The sequence below is a fragment of the Hylobates moloch genome, unplaced genomic scaffold, assembly GCF_009828535.3.
Source record: "Hylobates moloch isolate HMO894 unplaced genomic scaffold, HMol_V3 SCAFFOLD_6, whole genome shotgun sequence".
In the NCBI taxonomy this organism is placed as follows: domain Eukaryota; kingdom Metazoa; phylum Chordata; class Mammalia; order Primates; family Hylobatidae; genus Hylobates; species Hylobates moloch.
Window position 1 is genome coordinate 100970792 of NW_026652281.1, and position 24523 is coordinate 100995314.

The 24523-nt window shown below is 40.9% G+C and overlaps 1 long non-coding RNA gene across 1 annotated transcript; it reads left to right on the forward strand.

Moving 5' to 3' along the window:
- The first annotated feature begins 3882 nt into the window (after positions 1-3882).
- On the forward strand, positions 3883-22454 carry LOC131383780 (uncharacterized). Its single transcript, XR_009214054.1, has 4 exons — positions 3883-3936; positions 13431-13600; positions 21133-21317; positions 22105-22454. It is a non-coding gene; the product is annotated as an uncharacterized LOC131383780 (long non-coding RNA).
- Positions 22455-24523: the final 2069 nt, after the last annotated feature.

Below are 24523 nucleotides of genomic sequence, written 5' to 3' on the forward strand. Positions count from 1 at the left end.
TATTCTGCTGAAGATGAGCTGTGAGCTCTGTAGGCAGGGGTTGTGTGTTAAGACAGCTATTTACTCAGATAAAGGTGTTCAATCCCTATGAGCTAGGAGGTTCACCTCTCAGAGATTAAAAATGAGGCACAGAGGGAGCATGGTCTTGTCCAGTCTTACAGAGTTGGCGACCTTGCTCTGTCTGATTCCACTGCACAGGCAGATTCCACTTCAGCATACTCTCTCAATATAGCTCATATTTAGTTTTTTGACTAGGACACCATAAGGTTGTTTAAAGAGGTATAGTAGCTCAAAGTCTAGGCTATGGAGTCATCCATATCTTGGTGACTCCTCCATTACAGGCTGTGACTTGGGGGTGCCTGACTTATCCAGCTTAACCCCAACACCTCTTGGATATGGGATAATATGAAGTCTCACATTAGAGTTGTGAAAATCAAAAAAGATAATACAAAGACTCATGGCAAATACCATAACTCCTTTGCATATTGGTTCTGAATTTTGGTTTCCTGGTATCCCCTTAATAATTCTGATGAGCCCATCTGTGCTAACAGAAAATGCTGAGTTGCTAGGTTCATGGATCACCCCTCCAAAATACATTTTAATAAGGAGATAGGAGAATTACATAGGAAGTTTACTGAAAAGGGAGATTTCTCAAAGCCCTTTTGTGTCAGTTAGGCTAGAGTTAGTCCAGGAATCTGTATTTTTAACAAATACTCCAGCTGAGTCTGATGCAGAAGTCTAGGGAACAAACATGACCTAGCAGATACTTGCTCTAAGATTGGAAAGTTGAGCCATTGTATTTAGGATCATTTGACATATATACTTTTTATTACCAAACTGATTCTTTCTGTGTGTATGTCATTGTAGTGATGTGAAATTCACATAGATCAAGCTACAGAAACTTAATGTTTAGATATACATATCAAATTATGTACATGTCAAATCAAGGCATAAATCATTTCCATGGCTCCAGAAAGTTTCCTTATGCCTCTTCCCAGTTAATATCAACCCCCCAATTAACCACTGTTTTTAACATTTATCATCATAGCCTAGTTTTTCCTGTTATTGAACTCAATATAAATGGAATAAAGCAGTATGTATTCCCAGGTACGCAGGTGTTCTCAACATTACATTTGTGAGTGTCATTTATGATGTTTTGGCATAATGTACATTAAATCTCTCAAACATGCTTTCTGTCTTTTCCCTGATGAAAGCTACCTTCCTCCGCAGTATCTAGAGTTGCCTAGAGGGACTGACCTTTCTGATTCTTGAAAACCACAGCACACAGCCCACAAGTTCCAGGCTGACTCACCCGGCAAGTTTCAAATGTGACCTTTGGGAAATGATGCCTCCTCTGACACAAGCACATGTTTTTCTATCCAGGCCAATATTTTACATTCAATACTGAGAGTAGGCATGAGGGGGGAGGTGTGTCCTGGCCACCATCTATAATTAAAGATGACATTTTTCTGAACTTGGAAAATAAACAACCTGCAGACTGAATCAGGGCAGAGAGCACCATCAATGAAACAGGCGAAAAAAGGAGCAGCCCATTTTTAAATCACATACCCCCTTGAATTACATTAGTAATTCAGTGTGTCATCCATTATTCAGCCAATTTTATAGAAATTATAGAGAGATTCAGTCCTAATTAAGAATAATCTGATGGTCGGGCTTGACCCAGTTAAATTCTTATCTTTATGACATCAATCTTTTATAATGCTTCCAGAAGCCTTGGCAAAGCCTCCAATTTTATAAGTAAAAATTAATTAATTGAGACATTAAATTTGAAAGATGCTTTTATCTTTTCGCTGGTTCATGCCTTCACAACAGAAAGCAATAAATAACAGTTTTATTCAAATATATAAAATAGTTCCTTGAAGATTTCTAACCACTTTAAGTACTGCAGGAATCAAATGATATGATGTATAGATATCAACAGACAAAAGAAAGTGATTTTTTTTTTGCAATTATTTTATCGAGAGAGTTCTTGGTGATCACTTTCACTGGAGTAAGACAAGTGGCCTGTTGTGAAGTTGACTTGGCACTAAAGTCTGCTGAAAAAAAAAAAAAAATCTAACACAATTTTTCAAGAAAAGTTTTCTTTGGAAGCTTTTTCTCTGGAAAATTATCCCACCTTAACTCACCTAATTACAATAACATACACACAGAAAGAATCAGTTTGGTAATAAAAAGCATATATATCAAATGATCCTAAATACAATGACGTAACTTTCCAATCTTAGAGTAAGTATCTACTAGGTCATGTTTGTTCCCGAGTTTGTTCCCTAATAAGAAAATAAATTCTTAGCCCACATCTAGAAATTACGATTTGAACGCATTGTCATAAAATTAGTATGAGATTTAGTTTTCCATGTAGGTTCCATTTATTTGTTCATTCATTCATCATTACTTTTTTTAGTACCACACATTTGGAAGAGAAAGATTAAGGAAACCACATGAACTCTAGGAGGTTAACAAGGATTCCTAGTGGAATGAGTCACTTCACCTGATGGAGATTGGCGGGTCAGGCAAAGAGCAGCCCCACATGGTGTGCCCCAGCACTGTGACCTGCTTGAAAGTTTTATTAAAAACTTGGAAGGAGCTGGAGAAGATAAAGTGATTCTTTCAGACGGACTAATTTATTCAGATAACATGAATTGAATAATAACAAGAAACTGAGCAGACAGGAGGAAGCCAACTTATATTTCTGAGTAGGGACAGGGGCAGGCAGTACAGTACACCTTTCCACAAATTCTAGTTTCTTGCTACAGAAAGGGGAAAGGTGGGTTTAGGGTAGTTAAGTAGTTTGCTCCAGGTGGCACTGAAGTACATATTAAAGCTGGCCACCTTCTCAAGTACGTCTGTGGGGCAATTTTATTTCTTCTTTTTTATTTTACTTTGTATTTATTTATTCTTACAGATAGGACCTTACTATGTTGTCCAGGCTGGTCTTGAACTCCTGGGCTCAAGCAGTCCTCTCATCTCCACCTCCCAAATTGCTGGAATTACAATCATGAGCCATGACACCTGGCCTGTGGGGTAGTTTTAAAATATGGTCATAAATTCTTTGATACACATCATATTATTACATGGGGTGTATGTCCCTGCCCCTTGAGTGTGGGTTGAGCTTAGTGATAGGTGGATCAATGAAGTGCGGTAGAAGTGACACCGTGTAACTTCTCAGGTGAAGTTAGGGAAGGTCACACAGCTTCTCTCTAGTTCCTCTGGGGCACTTGCCCTTGGTACCCAGACATCATGCTGTGAAGAAGCCACAAAAGCCCATGGAGAGACTCATGTTGAGAGAAACCAGAGCCCATGGCCCTGACCCACAGTCCCATCCACGCTCTCAGCTAACAGAACCAACTGGCCAGCCATGTGAATGAGCTATTTTGAAAGTGGATCTCCCACTCCCTAAGTGAATCTGTCCTGCTGAAGACAAATGAAACACAGATAAACTATTGTTCTTGAGCCTTGCCCAAATGGTAGATCCAAGAATAGAATGAATAACCATTGCTATTTTAAGCCACTAAGTTTTGGTATGGTTAGCTATGCAGCATAGGTAGCTCTATATTTACACTACTTCCATGTCTGTATATTGTCTCCTGAAAAGGAGTGGCAACACTTTCGAGGCATGGGCAGAGAATATGGTTCACACGGGTAGGAGTACACTTGAAAGTGTTCAGTATCAACCGCATGAGGTTGAGCTCTAGGAGAACAGAGTCTGGGCATTTAACTTGGATCTTTCAATTGAGTCCACAGGTCAACTGAAGAAGAAGCTCAGCAGAAGGTGCATGTGGATCTTCAAATGCAAGGTTTGCAAATCCCATCTCATCCTCATCATAGCCAGCATATTATTCTCAGTTCTGGGAGCCACCATCAAAAAAAGAAAAAAAAAAAAAAAACTTTGAAAAATTTGACCTGTATTTCAGGAAGGTCAGTCAAATGATGATGGTCTAAACATTGTGTCCTACATAGAAGAGATAATGGTACCACTAACATCCAGCCAGCCAGAACCAGGGAAGTGTGGACCAAAGTGTAAGAATAAGAGCCAAGATCCAGTACTAAGATTCAGTGACTATGTAGGGAGAAAATACCCACTCTGAAGTCAGATGACAAGGTTAATCATCTCTTGAGCCCTGTGATTTCTGGAAAGTCCTAAGCTCCCAGTCTCCTTACACAATTGCAAAAGAAAACAGATAATGTCTACTATCTTCATAGGCCTAGGCGCAATATTAGAATTATTGAAGATAACTTGCGTAAAAGAATATCGTGTGGGAGACTCTCAATATTTACTCACTGTTCAAGTCAGAGTCTCAGGGGTTCAGGGTTTTGCTTTATTTTAAAAGCAGACGTCCATCAATGGAATGCCTGCCTTGGAAAATAGCAAGTCCCTATCTTAAAGTTTTCTTCCAAAAGCTGGATGGTTGTTCTTCAGGGAATTAGGAGGGTACCCATAGGGACCTCTGAGTTCCTTTTGGTCCCTAATGAATTGCATTGACAGCTCCTTTCTGCAGGTCCAGTGCTATGTTCTTTAATTGCCTGTGTCTTCTAGAAGCCCAGCACAGACCAGCTTTCACACAAATAAACATTAGCATTTCTCTAGCACAGGAGAAATCTAAGTGAATTAGATGGCCACAGGATTACTCTCATTCAGCCTTTGAGGTTTTGCATTCAACTCTCCTCTCACCCCTCCACCACCAATATAGAACTCTTGGTTGAGATTTAGAATATTTTCAAAATTCATGTATGCAGAAAATGTTGTCTGTCAGACAAATGCTTGCACATTAAAGGAACTACGAACATTTAATATTCTACACCAAATGCTGAAACCAAAATTCAAGGGCATTTTGTCCTTTGAATCAGAGATGTTGTCATGCATCTTCCTCCCTCTTCTACTGTTGTGCCAGAGTTAGCATTAAAGAGCAGCAGTTAGCTTTTGATGGGATTTAGTTTGGATTTCCAGCTCATCCCTTACTAACTCTGCAATCTTGGGCAAGTCACTTAACCTCTCTGAACTCAAGTCTCTGAATACAAAATCGAAGTAGTAACAGTTTCCTCCTGGGGATGTTGTGAGAATTAAATAAGATAAAATGCGTGCCTCTGCCTGGGGCAAATAGGAAATTAATACATATTTGCTTCTTTCCTGCTGTTTCATTTCTTTAGGCTGCTTCCATGAAACAGAGAGGGAAGCATCTTTCCCTCCTTTCTTTCTATCTTTCTGAGATAGATATCTGAAATGTAGTTACCAGGAAAAATGGCACTTGGGGGCTAAAGTCTTTATAGAAGAGAGAAATCCAACTCATTTCCCTTTCATTTTTTTTTCCTATTTATTTTCCCGATAGCAGTGTCTATTAGTCGTCATCTCAATGCCTGTTCTCTCTGAACTCCTTAATATCAGAACTCTGATTTGGGGTCAGAAGGAATCATTGCCTTCTGTCTTATTCCCTTCTGGATGCCATAACAAAAGACCATAGACTGGGTAGCTTATAAACAACAGAAACTTATCTCTCACATTTCTGAAAGCTGAGAAGTCCAAGATCAAGGGTAAGCGTCTGCTTCCTCACGGAGAGAGCACCTTCTCACGGTGTCTTCACAAAGTGGAAAGGGCAAATGAGCTCTCTAGGGCCTCTTTTTTATAAGGGCACTAATCTCATTCAAGTGGGCTCTGCCCTTTATGACCTAAGCTCTCAAAAGTCTCACTTCCTCATACATTTACGTTGGGGTTTAGGACTTCAATATAACAAATTTTGGAAGGGAGCAAAATTCAAAACATTGTGCTCCCTTATAAAAAAACAAAACAAAAAACAAACAAAAAACACTAGATTTTTCAAACTCCCTTTTAGCCAAGCATTGCTGCGTGCTTACATTCTGTCCAAAGAGGTGTACATGGAAATGGTACAGATCAATTCCTGCTTAGAGGGAGCCACCTTGGCTGGAGGATGCCCCCATCTTGCTCTCTTGCCTTTGCTCGTTCTCTCAGCCTGAAATGTGTCCTTGTGGACTACAGGGCCAGTCACAATCACAGATCATAAAGTGACCTTGAAGATGTGATGCAACAAAAAGGTAGGACCCTGGGTCTCTGCAGACCCAAGGAAAGGAGCCACCAGGACCACCTTACACTGCCAATGTTAACACTTCTTTTACTAAGGAGCCAGATAAGGTTCTACCTTGGGTTAAGCCATTGTTGTCATGTTTCCCTTTTGCACGCAGCCAAGTCGAATTCTGAGATACATGAGAGAGTTCCCAAGAAGGCGGTTGGAAGTGAAGCTCCTGCTCCACTCTCCCTCTGGAAGAGTCAGGCAGCTTTCCTCATAGGGGGTCGTGGGGAGCAGTCTGTGTAGGGCACATAGGCAGGCAGGATTCAAAGGTGGTACAGTTTCTTGCATCACATTCTTCTTAAAAGCAGGAAAAATATGGCCTGCTTTTAAGAGAGAAATTACAGGGAATTTAATAGAGGTCTTTTTCTTTCCCCTTTCCTTCCTTCCCAAATATCTTTGACCATCTGCTATGTGACAGTTAGTGAGACAGGCACTGAGGATAATGAATCTTGATCTCAAATCAATCCCCAGTGGGTGGAGGCAGACAATTCAAACATACATCAAGAACTGTCACAGGATATGGATGCTCCTGTGGATGCTGTCCGAGTGCAGATCTACAGCAATTCATCCAGCTTGGGTTAGGGAAAGGGAATTCAAGAAGGCTTTGCCAGGCAGGCCATCGGGCTGGGTATGAAAAGATGATGGGTTTCAGCCAGAGAAAGAGAGGATCTTCATCCCTGACTGCATTTCCCACACCCGGCCGCTGAGTCCCATAACTTCTCTGCAGTCCGGTGTTTATCCACATCAGCCACAATTTAAACCTGGCTCAGAGGCCACTCAAAATCTCAGCCACTCAGTGTTGGATGCAGACAAGTGAACACTTTGGGAAATCTGCATGAGGTAATTACCAGTTTAATCTCAACAGCCTTGTGATTTGGGAAGCAATCTTCCATGTAACTGGCAAATTAGCTGGAGAATTGCTCTCATCCGTCCTGTGGTAGGTGCGGGCACGTGCTTGGGGCACAGGAACCAGACAGAGGCTCCAAGGGCCCTCCCAACATGGTATCTGTGGTCTCAGTAGGCAGAGTCTGAGCCCTATGGCCAAGGCGGCCAGGGCAGGAGAAGCACCCAAATGGTCGAAGTGGGTATAATCAGGCAAGAGTGCATCGGCTCTTAAAGACTATATATATATATATATATATATATATATCTGTATCTGCTGTAGATAAATAAATATATATATATTTACTACGTGCCTGTAGGAAATGAATAGAAACATCACAGGAAGCAAGGGTTGAGGGAGGCAATTACGGAGCACCTACTATATGCCAGACAATTACTTTAGGCATTTAACATCCATCGTCTTATTGAATCCTCACATGAACACTTTTTAAAAATATATTAGAACTCATATTTCATAAATAAAAGTATGAAGAAGCCTCAAGGATAACAAAAGCCTGCCCATGTTCACACGGACACTAGAAGATTCAGGATTCCACTTCAACCCACCTGTCGCAAGCCCACATCAGAGGCCATCCCTCACACCAGAGTGCATTCCATACCAGGGTCCAATTCAAATCAGCTCCATGGGGCATAGACCACACTTTTATGAGTGAAGATAGGGCAAGTTGGAGGCTAATAAAGAAGATAGATCAGCTATTGTTTCTCAGTGTCTCTGTGCCAGGAGATACAGAGACGTTTTCCTTGGTAAAGAACAGCAAATACAAAGATGTATTTGCTGTAGATGTTTTATAGTCCCTTCCCAAAGGGACATAAGTAGTTTCTGATCTCTAACTAGGAGAAATAATTATGTGTGTTCCCTGTTTTTTCCCTGCCCAACAACATTTGCCAAGCTGTTTGCTAGTTACCCCAGAACAACAGGTTCTCAAAAGAAACTAAAAAGTGATCTGTTATCTAGGTACCATTTCATCCTAACACTCTGGCTTAGAGTAGAAAACAGAAACACAACATATATCCTCAGTTTTTGGGCAACCAAACAGATGACTTGGCACAGAACAGTGAAAGGGACAGGAAGATCCTCTCTATGCCACAGGAAACACATAAACAAAAACAAAACTCAGTATCACTGTCAAACACTCCTGGGTGCCTCCCTGAAGAAGACAAACTCACACTCCAGGTTTGGCTGTGTTATATACTTGAAAGCTTTCTTTCCTTTACCCCTAAACTATCCAGAGCTATTTCATCACTCTTCCTGAGAGCAATCTTGACAACTCTCTCGGCACCTGGAAGATGGCTGGGTATGTATGGAGAACATGGAATTTGAAATCATTAGACAGAGATTAGATCTGGCCAGCCACTTGCTACCTGTGTGACTTCAGGCAATTCAACCTGGGAGTCTCACAAGGTTATGGAGAGGAGCAAATCAGAAATATATGTGAAAGCATTTTTGCAACCTGTCAGGCTGTCTATAATTTTTTTAAGTAAATATTGGCATGTAGAATGTGAAAGTCACTGTAGAATGTTATTGATAAATAGAATCGCACTACCCAATCACTGAGCACCTACATTTGCCTGGTATTGGGCCAAAAGCCTCCCCCACTCCCAGGAGGGTGCCATTTGCATACCCATTTCACGGATGAGCATACTGAAACTCAGAGAAGGTGATTCACTCAATAGTTACAGAGCTAGTAAAGGAGAGAGTTAGGATTCAGATCCTAGTTTGTCTGACCTCAAGGCCCAAGCATTTTTCTGCTGTACCACCCTAATATTTTCATCACAATTCAAATACAAATCCAATGTCAGCTGACACCAGTGACATATTATGAAACAAATGATACTGAATGCCATCAGCAACTCTCAACAGCTGGCTCATTTCCCGACTATGGCACACTGCTCAGATTGCATGGAGGCTGGGATTGATTGCTCTGTCTATCTCCTGTCCAAATGCCACCGTTTGAAGTAAGGTCACCTCTACCACAATGGACACAAGAAGAAAACCAACAAGGACATTGGCCCTGTAAGGAAAATTTAGCTTGAATTCTGGACTTTTTTCCTTCTCACATGCTCTACAAATGGCTACACTTAAAACTCTCAGATAGCCAAGATAGCACCACTGCAGTCCGGCCTGGGCGACAGAGCAAGACTCCATCTCAAAATAAACAAATAAATAAATAAATAAAAATAAAATGCAATCATTACATAGACAAAAATGAGTACTTGCAATAACTGGTGATGTCAAAGATAATCTGTAGACTGGTAATTATATTGGACCAATATCAATTTCCTGGTTTGTATCATCCACAATAGTTATGTAAGATGCCACTAAAGAGGGAAACTAGGTGATGTATATATGGTATCTCTCTGTACTATTTTTGCAACTTCTTGTGAGTCTATAATGCATTCAACATAAAAGTCTTGACAGATGTCTTCAGTGAGGTCACTTCACCCAATGAAGTAGGGTGCCCCTCACCTCCAGAAGATTGCACACATGTGGCATGATTTCTTTTCTTCCTCCTTTACATATATTGAGTTACCAATGTGTGCCAGACATCCCAGTGGGCATCTACCCCGTTATTTTATTTAATCTCCAGTATAATTCTGTGAGGACAGCATAGTCAGAGCAATATATATACAGAGACATCATGGAGGGAGATCGTACAATCAATAAATCTCCAACTTCTTGGAGAGGAATCCAGTGTGCTTTCCACAATCTCAAGCTAGTTTCAATGAATATTTGATGAGTACATACTATGTGTTGAAATTATAACATGCATCCTGGAAGGCAAAATGAGGTATAAGGCTATTTCTTAGCATTTAATGTAGCTAAATGTGGAAGACAACAGAATATTCTGAAAAGTGCATCATGTGATAAAGTGGAAGAAAAGTAGGAACGTAACTCAAGGATTTTGATTCTAGCCTATGCTCCACTTCTTGACTATCTACAAGACCTTGACCCTGTTTGCTAAACCTCACTGAGGGGCGGTTCTCCCATTTGCAAAGTCCCTGAGGTTCCTGCCAGCTCTGATCTGTGGTTGTTTACCTACACATGCCAGAGTGACAGCCCCAAGTGGTCTGGGCTATGATGATCCAAGATAGTGATGTGGACAGAAGGAACTCACAGGAGAAAAGTGACCCCAGTGGACATAGGTCCTCAGGGAAGGTGGCTTGGGAAGATCTGGCCTGCAACTGCCTCTGAAATTGGGAAAGATTTTTATAGTGTGAGAAGGGGTCATTTCAGGCACAGGATTCTCCTAGAGTTGGTACTATGACTACTCGGTAGTCTTAGGAGCATCACACAGATTGAGAATGAGTTTATCTGGAATGCTCCAGAAAAGGTGACTTGAAGTGAAACCCCAATTTACTCAAAAAACCACCTAAGTCTATTAACAACTTTCTTTGTTGACACACCCTACATAAACAAAGCAGCTTGCTTGACTTGAAGAGACTGCTTAGTCAAGACCACTGTTGTGGACATCTATAGTTCTCAGTCAGCAGACATATCCCTCCTTTCTCTTCCTAACAGTACCCCATTTTTTCATCAAGCATTCACCAATTCCTGGAAGCCCACAGGCTCACTCACTCTGAGCTCCAGGGTTTGGTCCCTACTGGTACACTACACAAGCACAGCCCATTTACCAGACAGTGGTAAATGATAAACAACAATAATTGTTTTCCTGGCAAACTTATGACCTGGGATAATTCACATGAGACTTGAAATTCTGTTTCTTGGTAGGGGGGACATTTAGTCTTTTGTTTGTGGAGAGAAGAAATGTGTGGCTTCAAGAACTCAGAAAATATTTTGCAATCAGGATGAGCCAACATTAATTTCAAACTAAAACCACAAAGGCAGAGCAGAGACATGGGAGTAAAAAATGTGTTTGGTGAATTGTTTAAACTGCTGGATCAAACTTAACCTGAAGCTCATAAACCTCTGAACTTTCTAGTTATTTGCTCTAAAAATTCTCCTATATTTTCAATCATTTAATGTTGAACTTTCTGATACGTGGAACATAGAGTCAAATTAACAGGCATAAATATATTTAGTCATCTTTACGAGGCTTAAGGAACCCTGGGAAGCCTTAAGAACACACAATAGCAATGTTGAGAATCCTGACTTGGTCCAAAGTCCTAGTTTACCAGTCAAGCAAAATTAAAGCTGTGTTCAACTTCACCAAAATTCATCAATCTCATATTTGAACTTACGGAGTAATCTGTGACTTTGATGTTACTTTTACCCTCTGAAGACTGATCTGCTTCCCTGCCCCCAACACCATTTTGATTTGACTGGCTCAGTCCCCCTTCACCAATCTCAAAATATCGTAGGCACCTTGATTCTCGTACTTAAAATACTGTTTTGACATCTTTGATTATCTCCAATGTCCTATTGCTAGATTCTGAACTTTTAGAAGTCAGGGATATTTCCTTGATGTCATTGTATTCCAGGTAACTGTGTGGAATTTGGTCCATGACTATTTGTGGAATATATGGAAGAATAGAAGAGTAAGCTATAACACATATAGGTAGCTTGTTAGTAAGAAACCTATGGATAGCTCACCAGAGAGACATAGGATACAGCTGTTATAGTTTTAGGGGTCACCACATGAGGCTCATGCTGTTCCCAGAGGCCCACCTCTGCAGGTAATTTCAGTTACCTGGCCTGTCAGGTGCATAACGGGAAGTACAAATGGTAGGAGCTGAAAGTAAGTAAAAAGCCTTTCTAACAGGCAGAGTTCCGCCAGAGATTTGTGCAGCAATTTTCAAAGTGAAATAGAAGGGGAAATGGATGAGATAAAATATAAAATCAAAGAGGAAAAAAGTTTTCCTTCATACTGTATGGACTCTTGCAGTTACTGTTATTGCCAAGTGAATGTTCCCATTTTTTCAGAAGAGTCATATAGTACTGGAATGTCACCGAGGTGCAATTTGGTCAGCATTAAGTGATGCTGTTGAGTTTGGGATCCAGAATGGAATTTTAACAGGAATAATAAAATAACAGCCTTGGAGCTTTGCTAACTTCAGAAAGTGAAATATTGATCCTGAAGTTGAAAGTGGGGCTCCAAGATCATCACTGTAAAATTATCCAGGTTTCTAATGATCAAAAGAAGCCCCAGAACAGTTGATGAATCTTGGGTGCATTCTACACCATATTTTAATGTGTTTTATCAATACTCAGACATATCTGACATCATTTATTTTTCCTTTCACATTTTAGCATTTTTGAAATCAGAATGCTATTGACTTGGCAGACAGAAACCTTAATGTAGTTGTCATCACCTGTATATATGCATGAGAGTTGCAGAATGATTAGTTGCTTGGTCGGGGGCAAAAATCCCCATTGCAATAATGGGACACTGTTTTGAGAGATGCCATTTAACTAGTGGTCTTGGTATGGGAAAAACCAGTTATCAACAGCTCTGAGTTGAAAAGTGACACTGAAAGTTTCAACTCTGAAGATGAAGAAGTTGCATTAATACTTTACCCAATTTATTTCATTTTTAAAACTAATGCATGAATTATAGATGACAAAATTGATGTCTGAATAAGTCTAAAGTCAAATTGATGTCTAAATAAGTCTAGTGAGTTCTAAAAACTCAAAATGATAAGAAATCATTATGTCATAGTTTAATTGGCAACAATTTTCTTTTTTAGTTGTACATATAATAATGTCACACCTTAAAATTTATAAGATACAATGAAATAAGTTGTGTTATGGATTCAAGGGCTAGAATTCAAGTTTATAAAACACATCCCCAATCAGTTTTCAAAACCAGTTAAAAGGGGTGACTTACAAATGTTTTCTGCAGACAATTACTGTCAATAACCAATAATTAGAAAGATAATTTTAAAAATTTCCATTTCTTTTGAAAATAGAAATTTAAATGGTATAGGGCAAAAGTGGAGATAACCCATGTTTCATAGAAAACTCCAAGGAAAAGTTAATAGTAATTTGATGGATGCATCTCTATTGTCCTCTGACCACATTCACGCCTCTGCTGGAAGAAGCAGTCGGTGGTTTCACTAACTAGAATTGCCTTTGAATCAGAATCTTTGGCCGGGTGCAGTGGCTCATGCCTGTAATCCTGATACTTTGGGAGGCCGAGGTAGGTGGATCACCTGAGGTCAGGAGTTCAAGACCAGACTGGCCAACATGGTGAAACCCTGTCTCCACTAAAAATACAAAAAGTAGCCAGGCGTGTTGGCACGTGCCTGTAATCCCAGCTACTTGGGAGGCTGAGGTAGGAGAATCACTTGAACCCAGGAGACAGAGGTTGCAGTGAGCCAAGATCCTGCCATTGCACTCCAGCCTGGGCGACAAGAGCAAAACTTTGTCTCAAATAATAATAATAATAATAATAAATAATTAAAAAAATGAATCAGAGTCTTCAAGTTTCAAAGGTGGAAAGACACCCAGAGCTTTTCCCTTTACAGGTGAAGCAACTGCCTGAAGGTTGGTTCTGATGCTCAAATCACTTAAAAGATTGTCTTCAACCTAAGACTAGTGGTTACATAATGAAAAACATGAAAGAAAAATAGGAGAACATAAATATCAACTAAATAATGAATCAGCAAAAGAAACATCCATTGAGTGTCTTCTAGTGGTAAGTACCTTGCCTAGAGCAGCCCAAATAACAAAACACTTACAAACCCTATTGCTCAATTTCACAGATAAGGAAACTCAAGCTCTAAAAGTTAAAGATTAAGTGCTTTGTCCAAGGTCACACAGCTAGGGAAGGGGGTGGGAATCAAATCAAATTTTGTATGATCTACAAATTGCCTTCTTTCTGTCATGACACACTGCCTTGAGGTACAACCATGATGAAATGTTGTGCTCTTCTGAAACTGACACTTTTAGGAGAAAGACAAATATAAGGATTCATAGCATTTGATTGGCTGCTTCAATAGAAATCTGGACACCAGAGGTCTATTGCTTCCACTCTTTTGCATATGGTTGATGTGGTCTCCTTCCCCAATCTCTGGCCACTTTTTCCATGTTCAACTCCTGCTCATGAATTTAGCTTCAACTCAGTTATCAGTTCATCCAGAAAGTCTCCTAGGCTGAATTACTGACTTCCTGCTCGCTGCTCCCCCAGGACCTCAGTATTTCCCATTATCATTGCATTTATGTCATTGCATCTCACTGTGGACAAGGAATATTCTTTTCATCTTTAGATCCTCAAGGCTGGCACAGATCCTGGGGCATACATGGCACTAGTACAGGACTGTTGAATAAATGCATGCATTGTCATTGTGTGGACTGTGAAGATTCACAATGTCTCCCTCCATGATCAGAGTCTCTTTATTGCCTAAAATAATAACTGTAGTTGAAATCTTTTAAATGGAGGCTACATAAGGAAGAAGGAAGTTCTAGGTCTCTTTACTAAAAAGTTCCATAACTAATCCCCCAAAACACATAATAGAAACTAGGTAGGGGGCAGTTTGTAGAAGGCAATTAACATGAGCTTCTACATGTCATGTAGCTTAGAGAAAAAAAGAAATCAGGTATTGACAAACCGTTGAAAGTTCTATTCCCAAAATGTTATATCCCCCTATTGTTGGGCAGTGCCTACATTTTGGGGAATCACTCTCTTCTAGAATGTTTTGGCATGGCAAAGTGGGAGCATGCTGTAGAGACATTAAGGAATGATTAGGACTCGGTGGCTGATGTGAGTTCAAGAATCCAGGGTCTTCACATATTTCTTTCCTGTTTCTCTTTAAAGTCCCCAGTATCCCAAAATATATTTTAAAAGAAAAACCCTTAGCATGTAGCTCCTAATTGTTTGAACTTTAGATAAACATCCCATCAGAAAATATCTGCCAGGTATTGCAGGACTGACCCCTGCCTATTATTCTGGCTTCTTCTCCCTACTTAATCTTCTTCCCTTGTTACACACCAGCCACATCAGATCTCCCCGCTTCCTGAACATTCCTAGGTCTTTCTGGCACATCCCATTTACTTTATTTATTCATTCATTGAGACAGGGTCTCACTCTGTTGCTCAGGGTGGAATGCAATGGTGTGACCATGGCTTACTGCAGCCTCAGCCTCCAGACCTCCAGGCTCAAGCGATCCTCCCACCACAGCCTCCCAAGTAGCTGGGACTAGAGGTGTGTGCCAGCATGCCCCACTATTTTAAAAAAAATTTTTTGTAGAAACGGAGTCTCACTATGTTGCCCAGGCTGGTCTCAAACTCCTGGACTCAAGCAATCCTCCCATCTCCACTTCCCAAAGTGCTAGGGTTACAGTCATGACCCCAGCCATGCTCTCCTCTTATTGGAGCTGTTTACTTTTCTCTCTTCATCTGCTCAACTCCTCCTCTTTCAAATCACAGCTAAATATCATTTTCTCAAGGAAGACCTACCTGATCACCTGGGTCTAGGTGGGATCCCTTGTTATTTGCTCTTGTTGCAACCCATGTTTCTCTATAGGAGAACGCATTACAATTGAAATTAAATATGTGTGTAATAATGAGTTTGAGAACTGTCTTCCCCATCTGGCAACTCCCTAAGGGCAAGGATCACCCATATTTTTTTTTCAAAACTATCTTCAGCACATGACATGGTGCCATTCATACTCAAAAATATGTGTTGGACAAAAAATTTTAAAAATAGAATAAGCAAATGATGAATGAATAAATAATGGTTCCTCAGTTTCTCCCTTGGGATTAAGTGGGTACCAGGCAGGACAAAATAAGCCACGTTTGCCATTCTACCCTTTCCATCCTGCTGTTTTTCCACCCTGCAGCTGCTTTCTCAAAGAATCCCTGAATCTCCCCTCTCTAAATTGTGCAAGCTTGCTGTTGGGAACACCCACAGATGCACTCTACAAACACACAACTCACTTTGAGTAATCATATTGATTCGGAATTAACGGCCATTCAAATACCTCATTGAAGATGCCATCTGGGATGTTATTGCTCTTCAGAGGTAGATCATATTCTGAGAAAATCTGTCAAAATGTAGAAATAACTCATCAAAATGGCCATTGCAGAATCTAGCTGCACTTCTTAGGAAAGCAGACTCTGATGCTGTGGGTTTCATTGCCCCTAAGTGAGATGCTGAAGGAAGAAGGGCTGTTTCTTTTCTGTTTTCAAGTGTCATGAGAAATTTAAAGTTCAGGAATGTGCAAGTTCAGAGTGCTCCTGGACTCCTTTGCTCATTCAGAGACATCTCACCGAAAACAAACACTCCTCAAGATTATCTCTGTTCCTGGAGGGTATGTGCTTAAGCAGAAATGGGTTTCAGTTCTTCCTCAGCCACGTGTGGCCCATGAAGCCATGGGCAAGTTTCTTAAGCTGTTGCAGACACAGTTTCCTCACCTGTAAATTTTGAATAACAAAGTCTACTGCATAGGGCTATTACAGGGCTTTAAAAAGATAAAGATTGTATAGCTTGATATATAATGCCTGGAACTGATTAGGGACTCAAAATGTTTACCAAATCAACTGGATTAAGCCATGATAGAATCTTAGATTTGGATTTTAGACAACGTAATGGCATAAGGCACCTTTGACTACAACTTAGTGGTAGGAAAGATAAAACCATTCCAAGTGCCACTGGCAATGGTATGCCAGCAAACCAGCTCCAGTAGGGGTGGTATAGAGTGTTTGCCTCTTTCATGGTGTAAATACTCCCAACATGGCCTGTTTCAAACAACCAACACATCAAAAATTAGCTCCCCAAAATTCTGAATATGTAACAACTAGATCTTGGAAGCCAATGAAAGCCAGCTTCATCAAACCACAACAGAAACATGTTGGTCTTGCCTCTGGGTTGGTGCCAATCCTTGACCATGCCGGGAGAAACCCAAAATGTAAGCCTCTCAGTAGATACCTGCCCCCTCAGCCATTCACAAGGAACACTTGGTGCTATCCCAGGTGCTCCCTGCTCCACATTATTCCTTTCAGCTCCACAGCAGAGCTACCCTCCGCCCTCCGTGGGCAGCATGCCATTGTTATACTAGGGAAATTCAGTATTATTCAGCAGGCACTTTTGAATTGAAAATAACATTTAAAAAGGATTATCCCAGGCAAAGTCATCAACTGCTGTGTACTCATTGAAGTTAAAACAATGCAAGATTGATTATTTTTGTAGACTATGCAAATTACAAATGGCATTGGTATTAAATCCTTGGTATTTGACTTCACCTCCAAGTGCTTCACAATTACTGTTTTCAAATCAAGAGCCTGGATTTCTTTTTTTTAGAAAATCAAGCCATATATGTATATATTTCCCTTCCAGAAAAACAAAAGCAAAGGAAAATAATCACATCCGAAAGGTATTAATGATTCTAAACACATATGAAGTAAAAGACAAAATGCTTTGTGAAGTGAATTCAGCTCTCTGTTGCTTTCTGACCTTCCCCATGACACCTACAAAAAAATGTCATGTCCTTTGTGGAGGTCTCTCATTTCTAATGGAATGGTTTTACCTTTTCCCACCACTATGCTGAATTCAACCCTCACTCACAGCCTAGCCTAGTTGATTTAATCACTTTCACATCCACATTAGACAATATCATGGATGTTATCATTAATTTACCTAATAGCCTTTGATATGCACAAAACACCTTAAAGATATTAAGCTGTAGGACATCAGATACAGATAGGGGTTTAAGAGGGAATTATTTCTTTTACATGGTCTAGGGGTTAGATGTGCTAACATTTGCATAACTCTTACTAAATACTCAAACAGCATGCTGGAGCATTACATAAATTATGACAATGTATGATCACAGCATTTCAGAAAGACGGATATTATTTCTCTCACTGTACAAATGCAAAAACAGACGCTGAACAGTTAACATTTTCCAAGGAGGCAAGTGTAGAAATAGACAAGGCAAGATTAGAACCTGGGTCATTCTCACTACAAAAACCATTGCTTTCTCTGCTGCATCATTCTGCCTGATGAATTTATGCCCCAAGAGCTGTCTGAAAGCTTGTCTCATTCCCTTCATCTATTTAAAGTCAAAGCAAAAGCACATTCTGTCTCCACCTTGTCTAAAACTTGAACTTGAGATGATGTCATGTGGATAGTCAAATTAGATCAGTACAGATTCATCAAGGTCTTACTTCATTGGAGATGCTGTGCTGGGTGTAGAGTGACTTCAGAGTCCTTCCCAGTGGGAAAGCTGGCTTCTCTGCACAAAGAAGATGGCAAGTATGACAAGATAAAACCTGGTTACAGCCAGACCTGAGCTCCGCCCCCTCATCTCATAGGCCGGCTTGCTCTGCTCACATTAGAGCCATCCTGTCCACCTCCCTGCTCCTGTGCACTCCCCGCTCAGTTCCCAAGTCAGCTGAAGCCCACCTATTCCTTAGCTCTAGGATCCATCCATACCTTTTCATTGTCCCCACCCATAGCTGCTGTCACTGCCCCTGCACTTGGCTCCATTATCTCTTGTCTGGACTATTTAACCAATATAAGATTTCCTCTTTATGTAATCCTACACAAACTCCCAGATTAGTCTTATGTTTACATATTCTATTTTATCATGACACTTCACTACTCCAAATAATTTCTAGACTTAAGAAAAATTAAGAAAGTAATAATTAAAAGCCTAGATAATAAAACAGATGAGAGCAGATTATCTTTAGTTTAGACTTTCGTTGAGGGGTTTTTGCCCTCTGCATTCCCTGTCTCACCCCGCAGCGCCCCTCTGGGGCATCTTCACAAAACACTGGGGCAGTGCAGAGCACTGTGAGATCACAGTTTGATCACTTATGGCCAGAGGAATACATTTCAGCTCATTAGCCTGATAGTCAAGGCCTTTCTGTCTGGCAGGACAGGGAGCTACCCTATAGGGTTGCTGCAACGTTTAGAGTCAAAATATTCAAGGCACTTACAGTATTCCTAGTACATGACAAATGCTCAGTAAATGTAGTTTGCTTTATTGGTTGTTGTTTCCAATCCTTATATCCATGTATGAACTCTAAACTTCAGTTTACATGAGCTCCTATGTCCTCTGTTCTCAACCCCCAATTGGCTTTCTCTAGTCATTACCACAGGCTGTTTCTCTTCCCCATGTACTCTCTGTATGCACAATCCTCTTGCTCTTCCAAATCCTACTGCCTCTTGGATTATCACACCTAGAAGTCATTGGTCCTACCTCTGAATGCTTGTAGGCTTTTCCCTAGAACTCACCTGGAACCTGGTTGCATCACTCACTGTGTTACTGTATTCTGTCATTCTTACCCCAAAGAGCATCCTGTGGCCAGCTCGTTTGTGCCCTTGCCACTGGTCCTACCTACCATAGTAGGTTGCTTATAAGTGATGAGTAAAAGAATACAACCCACTTCATCCCTTTAAATGGTGATGCAACTGCTCTATTCATCAAGGATATCTATGGCTACAAGATACTCCAAACTGTAACGTAAAAGCCAAGATGTCATAGAAGCTGAACAACTCCACTTCTCAAAATATTTCAAACCAATACTCTGCTTGCACATCAGGCTTGTTTTGTACCAAGGTAGGTTTCTTTCCTGTTGTTGATGGAGAGTTTTTCTCCCAGCAGGTGCTGATCTTCATGCTACCATTGCTCCAGCCAGTGGGTCATGACTCTAGTGAATGAAGAATCCCAGACAATGGAAGCTGCCCATGGCTTGGAACCTGCTTCCATGAAAGCCTGTGCCTCCCTAGCCCAGTTCTGGCTGAGCTGTACTATTGGGTCAGCCTTCTAAAGGCTTCCCTGCCTTAGTTCTTCCCTTTTAGGTCAGCCTTAAAGCCTCATGAGAGGGCTTTTGTAAAGCATGGATGTACCCACATTCTTTAGTGTATCACTTCTATAAAGCTGTCAATGGGTTTCCATCATAAATAGCCACTTTCCTCCAAGTGTGATCCCCAAGACATCATCAGAAGCTCTTGGACTGCATGCTAACATGCAAACTCCTGAGCTCTGTCTGAAATCTAATGAACACCAGTGCGCTGCTTTTTTTCTCCAGTGGCTTCAAAGGTGATTTCTATGCACACAACCATAGGCGCCTCAGACTTAAATAAAGGCCAGTTGTTGATTTCAACATTAAAATCTGAGCCAGACAATTTGTCTAGGTCCCCTGGAAGCAGCAGCATCCTTCACGTCTCTCTCCCTGCACAGGCTATTGTTCCCTGTGGGCCTTCCTTGCCTTGCCTGTGTGCCACACACACTGGGCCCATAACATCCTGCCACTTCCCTCCTGCTGTCTCGGAAATGTCACTGCTCCCACAAACTCCCTTGGTTTCTAGACATGTTCAGTTATCACCATTCGCAGCACCTTACCTACCTCGTGAAGCAGTGTTCTGTGAATATTAATCTACCTGCCTGATATGGTTTGACTGTGTTCTCACCCAAATCTCACCTTGAATTGTAGCTCCCATAGTCCCACATGTTGTGAGAGGGACCCGGTGGGAAGTAATTGAATCATGGGGGCAGGTCTTTCCCGTACTGTTCTTGTGATAGTGAATAAGTCTCACAAGATCTGATGGTTTCATAAAGGGCAGTTCCCCTTCACAAGATCTCTTGCCTGCCACCATGCAAGATGTGCCTTTGTTCCTCCTTTGCCATCCACCATGATTGTGAGGCCGCCCCAGCCATGTGGAACTGTGAGTCTATTAAACCTCTTGCCTTTATAAATTACCTAGTCTCAGGTATGTCTTTAATAGCAGCATGAGAACAGACTAATACAATGCCTTTGCCCCATCAGTCACCCACCTTCAAAAGCTGGAACCACACACAGATTTAGTTATAAATTATAGTTTACGACCTGCAGACACACATGGTGTGGTTCCTTGCCCTGCAGCTGCCTCTGAACAGCACTGACCACATCACTGCACCTCCTTGAGCCTCAGTATCTTTGCCTGAAAATGGCCACAGCATTCGTCCCTAATTTCAACTTTTTTGATTAAATGAAATAATGCATGCAATGGGCTTAGAAGAGTACTCAGTAAATACCAACTACGCTTTTATTGTTAGTAATATGATCATTATTTTACTATCTTGTTATCCCAAAAGTGAAACAAAAATGCCTGCCACCAATAGACAATAAATCATTGTAGATTTTATCTCTTCATAATGCTATTGGGATAAAGTCTACAACCAGGCTGCAGAAAATAAAGAATTTGCTTTTTTTTTTCTTTCTTTTTCCTCTCTTATCTTATAGGAGACCAATGACTGGACTCTGCTGGCTTGTAAACCAGAACCAAATTCTATTAATGGGGCTCCTGTGACTTCTGATGATTCTCCCGTGGTGCAGGCAGGACAGTGCCACAGTGGAGGCACCAGGGACATCGTGTCTCGGCCATGAAATGGGCTGCTCCAAATTGCCCTGTACACACCAGAGGCCAGGTTAGAATGTACAACAAGATTCTACTGGACACTGTGGGTAATAAAAAAGAAGAAGGAATAAAGCTGTCGTCTTTTTTTTTTTTTTTTTTGAGACGGAGTCTCGCTGTCACCCAGGCTGGAGTGCAGTGGCGCAATCTCGGCTCACTGCAAGCTCCGCCCTCCCGGGTTCACGCCATTCTCCTGCCTCAGCCTCACCGACTAGCTGGGACTACAGGCGCCCGCCACCACGCCCGGCTAATTTCTTTTGTATTTTTAGTAGAGACGGGGTTTCACCGTGGTCTCGATCTCCTGACCTCGTGATCCGCCCGCCTCGGCCTCCCAAAGTGCTGGGATTACAAGCGTGAGCCACCGCGCCCAGCCTAAAGCTGTCGTCTTATACATCCTCATGTAAGGATGCTTACATTCCTTGAGCATCCTTCTAAGTGCTTTATTCAGTCAAAAAACACTTATTAAGTATCTACTTTTAAAAACCCCTCTATTAAGTGCTAGACAAAAATTCCTGCACTTGTGAAATTTGCATTCCTCTGGAGAGAAAAATACAATAAAAAATAAGCATAATACATTTGCTATTGTAAGATGACATGTGCTGTAACAAAGAAAAATGAATAGATCACAGTAAGGAAGACTTACATGTATTACCTCAATGGCCATTATTGTATAGACAGATGCTTTTATTATTATCCCGATTTTATACATGCAGAAATTGAAGCACAGAGAGGTAAAGTAACTTGCCCAACTATCTGATCAAAGGATCAGATCAGATTGAATTCATGCCTTCTGATTTCAGAGACCATGATGTTAATTACAGTGCATGGTGACAACCAATTGCACTAGTCAAGATGGAGCACCTGCCCAGCCCAGCTTGTGTCCAGTCCTGCTCAGTTCCAGGCTACCAGGAGGGGATGGAACAGGACGGCTCACCTCCCTTCACAGACAGGGACCTGAGCATGTCTACCAAGGACCGGAAAGACATTTTTTCCTTCACTCCGGCCAAATGCCTTTCCTCGTGGAGCTTAGGGTCACCTTCAGAATTCTCACTGGTTCTTGTCATACATTCAGCCTCCTTTCAGGGAGATAACAATAGTAATGTCCACGTCTTCCAGGGAAAGCCAATTCCTCCCAGCGATTAAAACATTATACAGCCTCAGTACTTTATTCGGTGTTAAATAATGTCACATTTTGCATCTCAGAAGCCTATATCTATGTTGAACCATGCCAAATCCAGTATTTAAGGTATTAAAGTTTTTCTCCCACTATTTCAATATAATCATTTAGGCCTGTGCCTGCATGCTCCTGCTACAATATTCCAGATGGCTGCCCATACATGTCCAAAGAAGAACGTTCATAACTCTAACAGAAATTGACATATACATAATGAAAACGTAATTTTCCCCCAAAGTTACAGAATGACCAGCTACACATCTTTGTAGAACCTGCTATCTGCCTAAATCACCTACATGCAAGTAGATCAAGATTTTCATTTTCTCCAGGAACTTGGGTGAGGCGTAAAATTCTGGTATCTAAGAGCCCCGTGAAGTGATCTCCCTAGAAAAAGAGACATTGCTACAATAATAAATGCAAATTTAAGTCTGTGAGACAGAAAACAATTTAAGGGTTTGAAATGGCAATTTTCATGTTTCAAAAATCTTAGAGACACTGTCATATCCAGGGCCCTCTGTGATGAGTGCCACTGCTAGGACATCACAGAACTGCCGAGATTGAGAGAATCTAAATGGCTCATCCCATCTATCAATCCATGACAGAATAGAGTAAGATCCTCATCGGTGACAAAAAAGCCCCTCCAAGGAATGCTGTAGAGTGGCCCTGTCTCTGTACACCTCTCTCCTTCCCCACCATCTTGCATCCATGTCTCTGTGTGCACCTGCTGTCCCTCTCTAAGAGGCCATTATGATTCTTTTCCACTTCCAAAAAGCCTACCCATGCTATCATCGTAGCTGGTTCTCACCTCCTCTATGAAGCCCTTCTCCTCTGAAAGCTTTGCCCATGTCTGAATCTCCATTCTGCCCACAGATAAGAAATTAGTGGTTTTCAAAGTTTAGTGTGCATCCACTCTCTCCCCACTACTACTATATACACTTGATAGAAACAATCATTCACTCTGCCCACATTTGTCGGTCATTTATATTAGACCAGCAACTATTTCAGCTACTATAGAACTAGAGCGATACAGCTGAGCCATTTGGATCAAGTCGCTGTTTTCATAGAGCTTACAAAAGAGTAATAAAGCAGCCATAGATTTCCCATCTGCTTCACACACATGCATTGTAAGCATTCAATGGATACCTGCTGATTGATTTACTGATTGGCTGAATCATTAATATTTCTTTGTATTCAACAGCTATGACTTCAGGATCCTAGTTTACACCAACTAGTGTGGTACAGCCTGCAATTTCCAGGGTTAACATAAAGAAACAGTGTCCACTTTCATGAAGCTTTAAACCAAGTTACTTATGTAAAGCTTAGAGTTAAGTCATTTATTTTTCAAAAAAATAGTTTGCAGAAAGATTTCTGGGCAAACACATCTTCTCACCAACAGTTACTAAGCATCCACATTGGTGGAACTGATTTTATTACCTCAGAGATTTTATTTAACCCACACTAATGTGTGCAGTTGGTATGACTCTGCAGGTGAAAGCACTGATGTTCAGGAAAGTGAAGTGACTCGTCCAAGCTACTCAGTCAGTGAGTTAGTGGTAGACCTGGGACTCCCACATAGATGTCTTGGGTCCAAACCCCGAACATTATCCTTATTCCCAAACATCTGGGAATGCTTTTCTTATTTTTGAAGATAGAATTGTGCCAGTGGCTTTTATAAAATCAGATATAATACAGATACAGTTGAGACCCTCATGAAGATGTAAGTATTATGGGAAAATTAATGAGGGACAATGTCAGTAATGTTGGAAAGCAGGAATTTTAGAATGAAAGAAGGAAAATGAAGACATTAGATTGAAGAGGTTAAGTAAAAACCTTGTAAAGTCCAGAATTAGACCTAAAATATATCCCATCCAAAATTATCCTCATCCCATCCAAAAATTATACTTCATTTCTGATATTTACAAAGGGAGTTCTCAGTTTTCCTGTTCAAAATACTTTTTATCAGTTTAATCTATGTCCAAAGATTTTTTTTAATTTGATAAGGTAATTTGCCAAAGAAAAACTAGTGACTGGATTTCGTTAATTTT